Source organism: Pteropus alecto, unplaced genomic scaffold, assembly GCF_000325575.1.
Source record: "Pteropus alecto unplaced genomic scaffold, ASM32557v1 scaffold38, whole genome shotgun sequence".
In the NCBI taxonomy this organism is placed as follows: domain Eukaryota; kingdom Metazoa; phylum Chordata; class Mammalia; order Chiroptera; family Pteropodidae; genus Pteropus; species Pteropus alecto.
In genome coordinates this window covers 86,778-96,404 of record NW_006442512.1, presented here as the reverse complement: position 1 = coordinate 96,404, position 9,627 = coordinate 86,778, and the positions used below count along the sequence as shown (strand labels likewise).

Here is a 9,627-nt window from a genome sequence, read left to right as displayed (position 1 = left end):
CTGAGGAGGGTCATAGTCCTCGACTACTGAAGTTCATGGAGCTCTTTCTCTCTCTGTCTCAGTCAGAATACAGTCTCAAATTCTCCTGCCAAAGCATGTATTCTGCTGAGATGCCACCCCTGTCCCTAGACAAGAAAGAAAGGAAGATGTAAATTTGTTATTTAAATCATATATCTATTAATTTTCTTACTATCGATTTTATTATTAAGTGAAAAGAAGAAGTTAGTAAAGGAATGATGCAAGACAGGGCAAATTTCTCCAAATGGGAATTGGGGGTGAGAGGAGACCGACCCTTGCATGAGAGAAGAAAGTCCTTTGGCAGAGAGTGTAGAAAGAATTTAACATACATGCCAAAATTAGAGTCAAAAGGAAAGTTTATTAGAAAAGGGACAACAATCTACAGACAGAGTGTGGTCTCCTCTCAGAGGCAGAGAGAGAGACAGTGAGAGGGTTGGTGACAATAGAGAGAGACGAGGAAAGTGAGAGAGAGTAAAGGCACAGAGAGAACCCCTGAGTGTTCAGGGAATTCAGTTTATATATCATTCTTTAGTACCTGTGAGTTTTAGTTTAAAAGACTTTGTTAGCTCATTTCCTTTGATATGGACATACAGTGAGGAAGGGGAACAGTATGTAGCATGAAAAGGTAAGAATATGTAGCATAAAATGCCTGCTGGCAGTTCCCAGCCTTTAATCCATAGGTTTCCCATGGTTTAGCCATAGGGAATGACTCTTTTGGTTCCTGTTTCCACTTCACAGATGTGGGAAATGGGTTATTAATAATCTCAGTAGAAATCTTCCTTTGTTCTGAAGGTGTCCTCCTGGCCTGGCTGCAGAGCTGATCAGCATATTGCAGTCTCTGAATGTGGCTTGGTTAACATTTTAATTTTCTTGCCTCCTCCCTACATTGGGAAGACAGACTTGGTTAATATATTACTTTAAAAAAGCAAGCCTTGGGTTAAGTGTTCCCTCCACCCCATGGCTACAATGGCCCTGCCTGGCATAAGGCAATTTCTGCTTACAATGGACCAACAAGAATGCTAATCTTCAGTGATCCTTAATCAATAACCAAAGGACATGAGTCAATAACCAGAAGACTTGAGTTACTTAATCAATAACCTGAGTTACAAGTTTCAGGGTAATTATCTGAATTAGAGGGACAGGGGTTTTTTCCGAAGGAAAGAAAATAAAGTGATTAAAAGTTCTGTGAGCACAATTTGTAAATAATGGCCCGTATCACTGTGGGTCAGGCTAAAGGGGGCCTGTAACAAGAAATATGTGTAGAAAAAGCAGAAGGTCTCAGGAGTTTTCTCCTCCATTACAGGGCAAGTTCTTCATTAAAAGACCTAACCTATTCAAATGTACATATTCTCCCTGAAGGCTGAGCTGGAAACTGCTGGACATTCTTCCACTGCCAAGGTGAGGTTCCTAGACTATATGGCAATGGTTCTCCTCAATAAATGATACCTACACATCTTGAAGGCTTGAGAAGAACAAGACCCGACCAAGCAGCACTTCCCTATAAGGACAAATTACAATTGTGTAAAGGATTTATCCCTCTATCTCTGGATATTGTTCCCTTGGTTAGGAACTGCCCCTGGTTCCCATGCCTGGGAAGCACAAGCTGCTAGAGGCAGGCTTACTTAATTGGGACTGCACATGTGTAAGCTGCTTTTTTTCAGACCAAAAACAAGAGAACAGTGTGGGAGAATGGAGGGTTTCAGGAGCTGGTCCTTCTGTGGCAGCCTGACCCTGCCAGGCCATTTCCTGCTCAAACGAGTTTGTTCTTGACTGCCCTCCCCCCATCTTCAAGGACTCTCCAGCTAACACCTGTTTTTTCATAGCTTGCCAACCAATCAATATTCTTTCTTATATCTGTAGCTGTGTGGGGATGACAAGACTGTATAAAACTGCCTGTTATGTTTCAATCGGGGCTCAGCTTTTGGAAAAGAATCCACTGAGCCGGTGCCGGCATCGATAAACACTGCTTCCTGCTTATAGCCTCGGTGTTCCATCTCTCAGTTTGAGAATCCCGCAACATTTCTGGGGGCTCGTCCAGGATGTGGAGACGGTGGTTTTTCACCACCCTTGTCTTTGGGATCTGGCCTTCAGGACTCTGGGAAACATGGACTCCACTTGGCGTGTTAATGGACCCTTTGCCCATGAGGGGAGAAACATCTCTTCCAGTGACCTTGGGAGCCAGTCTCAGAAGCACAACAGACCCCAGAGAGGTGTGGGAACCAGCCCAGGAGTACTGCCTGACTGAATGATAAGGACCTAGGTCCCAGGAACAGCCTGTCCACTAGAGGACAGAAGGGGAGTCTAATCAACTCCCAAGGTCACCTGAGTACTCAACATGTGTTAGAGGAAACTGTGATCTCTCAGGTATATAGGGCAGAGAGTGGAGTGTGTTTGGTGTGTGACTGTGTGTGGCTGAGACATGGCCTTCTACTAAGTGAGAGCTGAGCCCCTTTCCGCAGTTCTGTGATGAACCTCATATGGCTTAGGATGGTGTCACTGGATTGGAGTCTACTCCAGTGATCTGAGTCAGGAGTGTATACCAACCCACCAGTTGCTAAGAGGCTCCTGAAAGATCCCCGTGAGGGGAGCAGCCAGAGATCGGTGAAGCAAATCTGAGTGCATATGAGTCACCAACCACGAGTGGAAGGATGGGCGGACAACAGAGTAAACAGAAACCTTTAGGTTGTATATTTAAGAATTTCAAAAAGTATTATTCAGGAGATTATGGAGTTAAACTCACCCACATTAAGTGCACACTTTGTGAGATTGACTGGCCCTCTTTGGGCATTGGATGGCCAGCAGAGGAAGCTCTTGATAAGGAAATCATTGCAAAGACTTCTCAAGTCATTACTAGTCAACCTGGCCACCCAGACTAATTCCCTTACATTGATTCTTGGGAGGCAATAGTTTGTACCCGACCCGCTTGGTTGAGAGTCTTCCTAAAGGATAACTGTAGGGTCCTCCTAGCCCAAGCCTTGGCACTCTCCCAAGGTCAGTTAAAGGAAAAGAAGCCTGGGTTGCCAGTACTAGGCCAGACCAGGCTCCATTCTGCTAGGATTCCAGGTGCCTATTGTCCAAATGATAGTCGGGGGCCAACCTCTTGACATTATGGTTGACACTGGAGCTGAACATTCAGTTGTAACTTGGCCTGTGGGGCCCCTTTTCTCAAAGACAAGCTACCATTATGGGAGCAACTGGGGGACGAGTCTGTTGCCCCTTCCTGTAGCCCTGCCGGTGCAACCTAGGAGGATGAGAAGTCATCCATGAAAACCTATATATTCCCAACTGCTCCGTGGCACTGACAGGAGAAGATTTTTTAGGAAAACTACAGGCTCAAATTACCTTTGACATATGTCCAAGCAGCCCTAACCTTGGGGAGGCCAGAATCAAGGATCATGTCACTCACGGTTGCCCAAGGAAAAGAATGGCACCTCTATAGTCTCATAGAAAGGTCCCAGCAGAGACCTGAGCTCCCCTTCAAGGTGACCAGAATGTGACCTAAAGACAACCCTCCAGGACTGGCCCAACACATTCCTTCAGCGGTGGTAGAATTAAAACCATGAGCTGAGCCAGCCCACCAAAAACAGTATTTCATCCCCCATAAGGCACAAGTGGGGATCCAAAAACATTTAGAGAGACTTCTGAAGTATGGAATTCTTCGTCCCTGCCAATCATCCTGGAATATGCCTCTCCTGCCAGTTCAAAAGCCAGAGACCAATAAATACCGGCCGGTCCAAGATTTACAAGCAGTCAACCAGGCAACTGTCGTCCTGCACCCTGTTGTCCCCATATAACCTCCTAGGCCCCACTGAGGCAGCTCATTTCACCTGTCAGGACCTCAAGGACACCTTCTTCTGCTTCACCTGGCTCATCAGAGTCAACCAATTTTTGCCTTCCAATGGGAAAGCCCTAAGAGCGGAGACAAGGGCCAGTTGACATGGACGCAACTGCCTCAGGGGTTCAAACACTCCCTGACCATCTTTGAGACAGCTCTAGCCTCAGATTTAAAGGCCTTTCCAGCAAACCAACACAGCTGTCCATTACTCTGGTATGTAGGTGACTTCCTTTTAGCAGAAAAACCTATGAGGAATGCATGAAAGGAACACATCTACTCCTCAATCCCTGGGAAGAGGATTACAAAGTCTCTAAAAGGAAGGCTGAAATCTGTCAAGAAAGAATCAAATACCTCGGCTTCCACCTGTCACAAGGACCCCAAGTACTTGCCTCAAGAAGAAGCCTGGTTTAAGACTGAGGAGGGGAGCCTCGCCCCCTGTGAATGGTGGAAGTTCAAGGATGGACGAATTGCAGTCCCTGGGACCCTAGACCCAGCTTTTGACAAGCAGTTTCACCAAAGGACTCATCTTGGTCATACTGTTCTAGAAACCACTCTGGGCCAGTAATTCTATGTCCCCCAGCTCTCTAGCATCTTCCGAGCAGTGTGTAAATGGTGCAAAGTCTGTGCCCACAGGCAAGGGCCATGTGCCTCACCAGGGATCCAAAGTGTCGGTGGAACTCCCTTTGAGGAACTCAAAGTAGACTTCAGGGGGCCTCAAGTATCTCTTGGTCTTTGTATGCACCTATTCCGGTTGGGTAGAGGCTTATCCCGCCCAAACTGAGAAGGCCCGAGAAATAGCCAGACTGCTCCTCTGAGAAATTGTTCCATGATCTGGCCTACCAATTACCATTGGCTCAGATAATGGGCCAGTTTTTGTAGCAGAAATAGTATAGCTACAAGCCAAGAATTTAAATATTAAGTAGAAATTGCATACTGCCTATCAACCACAAAGTTCATGGCAGGTAGAATGCATAAACAGGACCCTTAAGACTTATTTGGGAAAACTATGTCAGGAGACACATCTACATTGGAACCAAGTCCTCCCCATGGCACTATTAAGAATCAGGTTGGCCACCACAACTCATCGAAGGACTATGAGGAGACCTTAAGGAAATAGATGAATTGGCTCTGAGACAATAGCTTCAGACCCTAGGGACCATCTTTCAGACTCAACCAATGGGTTAGGAAAAGGCTCCCTGTCAGTTTAACCACTGAAGTTCATTTCTTTAAGCTAGGAGACTCTGTCTGGGTAAAGGAGTGAAGCATTCACCCCCTAAAACCACTGTGCAGAGGCAGGCTCCTTTACTGTCATTTTGTCTATCCCCACTGCAGTTAAGGTTGCTGAAACAATACCCCGGATACATCACAGCAGATTTAAACCTGAAGCTGCAAAATGGGAATGTATTCCAGACTCTTCTGAGCAACCCTCCAGAAGAAAACACCAGCTGTGCCAACAGACCAAGGGTAAGACATCAGCCCCCTTTTGGTCACACCAAAAGCTGACCAATCTACATGTGGCAGAAGCCTGAGGACAATGTCTCGTCCGGATGGCACCGCTAAAGACTCCTTTCCTTCTCCTCCTATTCCACCATATGTGTGGTGCCAGTCTCCCCACTTTTCCTTCCCCTTATACCCATCGCATGTGAAAGAACTGGATCCGGTCCAACATAGGCACCAGCTTCGCTTCCACAGCTGGCCTAAAGATATGCCCCAAACACCACACTCTGCACTCATCAAGGATTCCAATATTGGATGGGATACATAAAGGTTAGATCTGAGAGCAGCCAATCCGGCCAAGAGCCTGAAAAATTAGAGGAATCTTGGGTGTGTTGGTGATGGACTCAAGCGGAGTAGGAGGTCCATAACCATGCAGAGGACCCAGTAGTCAAAGAAATTGTGCAATGGCTGCCTAACCCAACTTCATCTAAGCCTACACTGTTTCCTAGGCCCCAAAGCCCACAAATGTATGATCAGCTAAAGGCCACCTTGGGCAAAAACCTAGGGAAGAACCTCTTTGTTGACTTAGCTGAGAGAATAGCCCATGAACTTGGTGTCACTAAATGCTGGGTTTGTGGAGGAACACTCATGAGTGAGCATTGGCCTTGGATAGAGAACTAGCCTAGATGCCTTTTACCTCCTCCAGCAGAACCACACAGTGGCTCACCATGAAGAGGGTTGACCCCAGAGCTGAGTCCTCTCCCTAGAAGTAGTCGGGGAAGAATGTCTTGGCCAGATGGGTCCAGGAAACATTCAGTGTGTTGGAGAAACCCCATGTAAAAAAATGCTGTTTTTAAATCACACAAACCTAAACTGGTGGCCTAAGGCTCCTTCCTAGTATTGGGCCAATAATACTACAGCAAAAGTCCTGATGCTATAGAGGTACCAGCCTCTAAACTAAAAGTTAGAAAAAGGTGATGATGCTCTCTGACTCAGTCCTGAGTCTAAGCCTCAGAGGGGGAATGTGGCAGCCTGACCCTGCCTGGCCATTTCCTGCTCAAACGAATTCGTTCCTGACTACCCTCCCCCCACCTCAAGGACTCTCCAGCTAACATCTATTCTTTCATAGCTTGCCAATCAATCAATGTTCTGTAGCTGTGTAGGGATGACAAGACTGTATAAAACTGCCTGTCATGTTACAATCAGGGCTCAGCTTTTGGATAAGAATCCGCTGAACCGGTGCTGGCATCAATAAACGCTGCTTCCTGCTTATAGCCTCAGCATCCCGTCTCGCCATTTGAGAATCCCGTGACACTTCTATTACAAGGCAGATTCATAATAAAAAGGCCTAACCTATTCAAATACACATATTCCTCTTTAAGGGTGAAGTAAAAATTGCTAGAGCAAGGCTAGGGGGCACTGGCTGGTCAGGCTTCCCTCAATAAGAGACACCTGAACATCTTGAAAGCTTGAGATGTATGGGACCTTTGTGGACAGCAATTCCCTAGAAAGATAAACTATATCAGTATGAAGGAAGGATCATTTTACTTCTGGAGATTGTGCATTTGATTGGGCACCACCCCTACCTCACATGCCCAAAGGGCACAGGATGTTAAAGTCAGGCCCACAGAATGGGCACTGTGCATTCTAGAATCTCTGTTGTTCAAGATAAGGGGGACCCGGAACAAGGAGCAGGTGTGGGAGAAGCAGAAGGTGTTAGGAACTGGGTCTTGCATTACAAGGCAGGTGCCTAATTAAAAGCCCTAACCTATTTAAATGTGCATATTACCCCTGAAGTCTGAGCTTTGAAAAGCTGGACATTTTTGCCTTGCAAGGCTGGGGCCAATCAGCTGGCTATCTAAGATTCTCCTCAACATCTGTATGTATTGACTGCTGGAGAAGTATAAGATTCTACTGGGCAGCATTTCCTTATAAGCATTTCCTTATAATGCCTGGTTTGCTGGCTATTTTTGAACAGCCAAAACTTTTCTAGGCATGGGGTACTCAGAACACCAAATGTTACTGTTAGGTAGCTAATCAGACATGAGCTACAGGGAAACAGGAGTCGGGGTCCAGCCTAGGGACCTCCCAAAGAACACTCTATTGGTAGTCAGAGAATCCCTCCTGCATCCCCAGAGACAAAGGACATGAGGGCCATAATCTATAGTTTATCTAATCTGCTGCAGATGCTTGCGCAGAAGGTACTACCTTAATTTGCCCACAATTTAGGCTTCATTATAATACTGTGTTTATGCCTGGAGGTTCATGAATCTAATTATAAAAGACTAAATTCTGGGTAAGCACATGTGCACTAGGCAGAGTTATATAGCAGCCAGGTGTCAATCAAAATGACCTCACTTGCCAATCACCTAGGAATGCCTTTGGAACCACCCTATCATGGTCCCAAATAAAATGCAGACTTTTCCCTTCCCCGGGGTTGTAGGTCTCCATCTCCCCTGGCTGTAACCCATACCTGCCCCTCACCCCAGGTATGTAAACTTTTTTCCACGTAGTCAGCCAATTTTAAGCGTGACCCATCTTTTACCTCATAATGTGCTTTTAATAAACAAATATTTCTCATATTCACTGAGTTGAAATTCATTTCTTCAGCAGTGAAAAGGACCTAAAATTGTGTGTTACTGGAACTCCGATCGCTCCAAAGGTAACATTTACACTCTGCATGACCTTCATTATGTACCAAGTCTAATTTTTGAAAATTGTTGTGAGGTGGCATCTTTAAAACAGCAAGAGTCAGTTTCCATTTGAACTTGTTTCCTATTGGAATCCTGGGCTTCTCCAGCCATCACAACCGTCTAGGTGCCTCCAGCTTTGGGGGCATTTATAGGCATATGCCTTGTGCTCCTGTGACTGGCCTTTCCAGATACCTGCCTTTTTCCTCTTGGATCTGCCATGCACTGACCTGCTGCTACCCATTCATGTGTAATAGTAAGTGCCTTGTTGTCTGGCCTTAAGCAATCAGAGCTTTCGAAAATTAAGGTGCTCACTAACTTTTAACATAGTATAATCTCTCTCATGATGGGGGTCTCAACTATTCTTGAAAATTGTTGTGAGGTGGCAGCTTTAAAGCTGTGCCACAGTCAGTTTCCCTTTGAACTTGCTGCCTATTAAAGTCTTAGGCTTCACCAGCCATCAAGACTGTCCAGGTGGCTCTCAATTGAAAACAAAAACAAAACAAAACAAAAAACAACCATGGCTTGCCCACCTAACCTAGCCCTGAGAAGAAACTCCAGATTTTCTAAGCTCAACCCCTGTTGGGGAAATAAGGATATGTGTAGGTAAGGAATTTTAATCAGGTATAATCCTTGTACATCCAAGAGGTCGAGCCAGTGCCTGAGGCTGGCATTTCCAGATACATGCCTTTTGTCCCCCCTGTACTCTGGTTATCCTGATCTGTTGCTGCCCATGCATGCAAAGTAGGAGCACTGTTTTATGGTCTTGAGCATCCAGAGCCCTCCAGCATGGGGGAATTGATTCCCAACATTCTGCATAATCTCCATTATGCAGAAAGCTCCAACTCATGAAAATCAAGAAAATAAGTCTGGTAGCAGTTTTAAAGCAACGACAAGGCCAGTTCCCATTTAGACTCTCTGTGGGGTCTCATGTTCTCTAGCCATGAATATGTTCCAGATGTTTCTTATCAGAGGAAATAATTTCCTGCCCACCCAACCTAGCACTGACAAGTAGTCCACATTTTTTCAGCTCAGGTTTGTGGGATAATAAGCATATGTATAGTGGAGGACATTATTTTTTTTATTTTATACAGCAATGCTATTATTTATTTATTTATTTATTTATTCATTTCTTTTTGATTGAACAAATTTTTCTTTTAATATTTTTATTATGGTGACATTGGTTAATGAAATCCAATAAGTTTCAGTTTTACAATTCAAAAGTAAGGCATATATATTGCATTGTATGTTCACCACCCATAGCTAGATTTCTTTCTGTCACCAGATATTTGACCCCTTTTACCTCATCTACCTTTCCCCTACCCCTCCCTGCCTCTGGTAATTACTAGTCTATTATCTATGTCCATGAGACTCTGCGCTATTTGTTACTTTTAGGTTTATATCCCACATATAAGTGATATTATGTGATTTTCAACTTTTTCTGTCTGGTATTCCACTTAGCATGAATATCTCAAGGTCCATCCATGTTGTCACAAATGGCAGTTTTCATCTCTTTTTATAGCTGATTAATATTCCATTGTATATATGTACCGCATCTTCTTTATTCAATCATTTATTAAAGGCACTTGTTGTTTCCATGTCCTGGCCACCATGAATAATGCTGCTATGAATGTTGGGGGAAATATA

The 9,627-nt window shown here is 44.8% G+C and overlaps 1 pseudogene; it reads left to right on the top strand.

The window, feature by feature from the left end:
* The window catches only part of LOC102889857, a 29,439-nt pseudogene that overhangs the window by 7,461 nt on the left and 12,351 nt on the right, over positions 1 to 9,627 (top strand).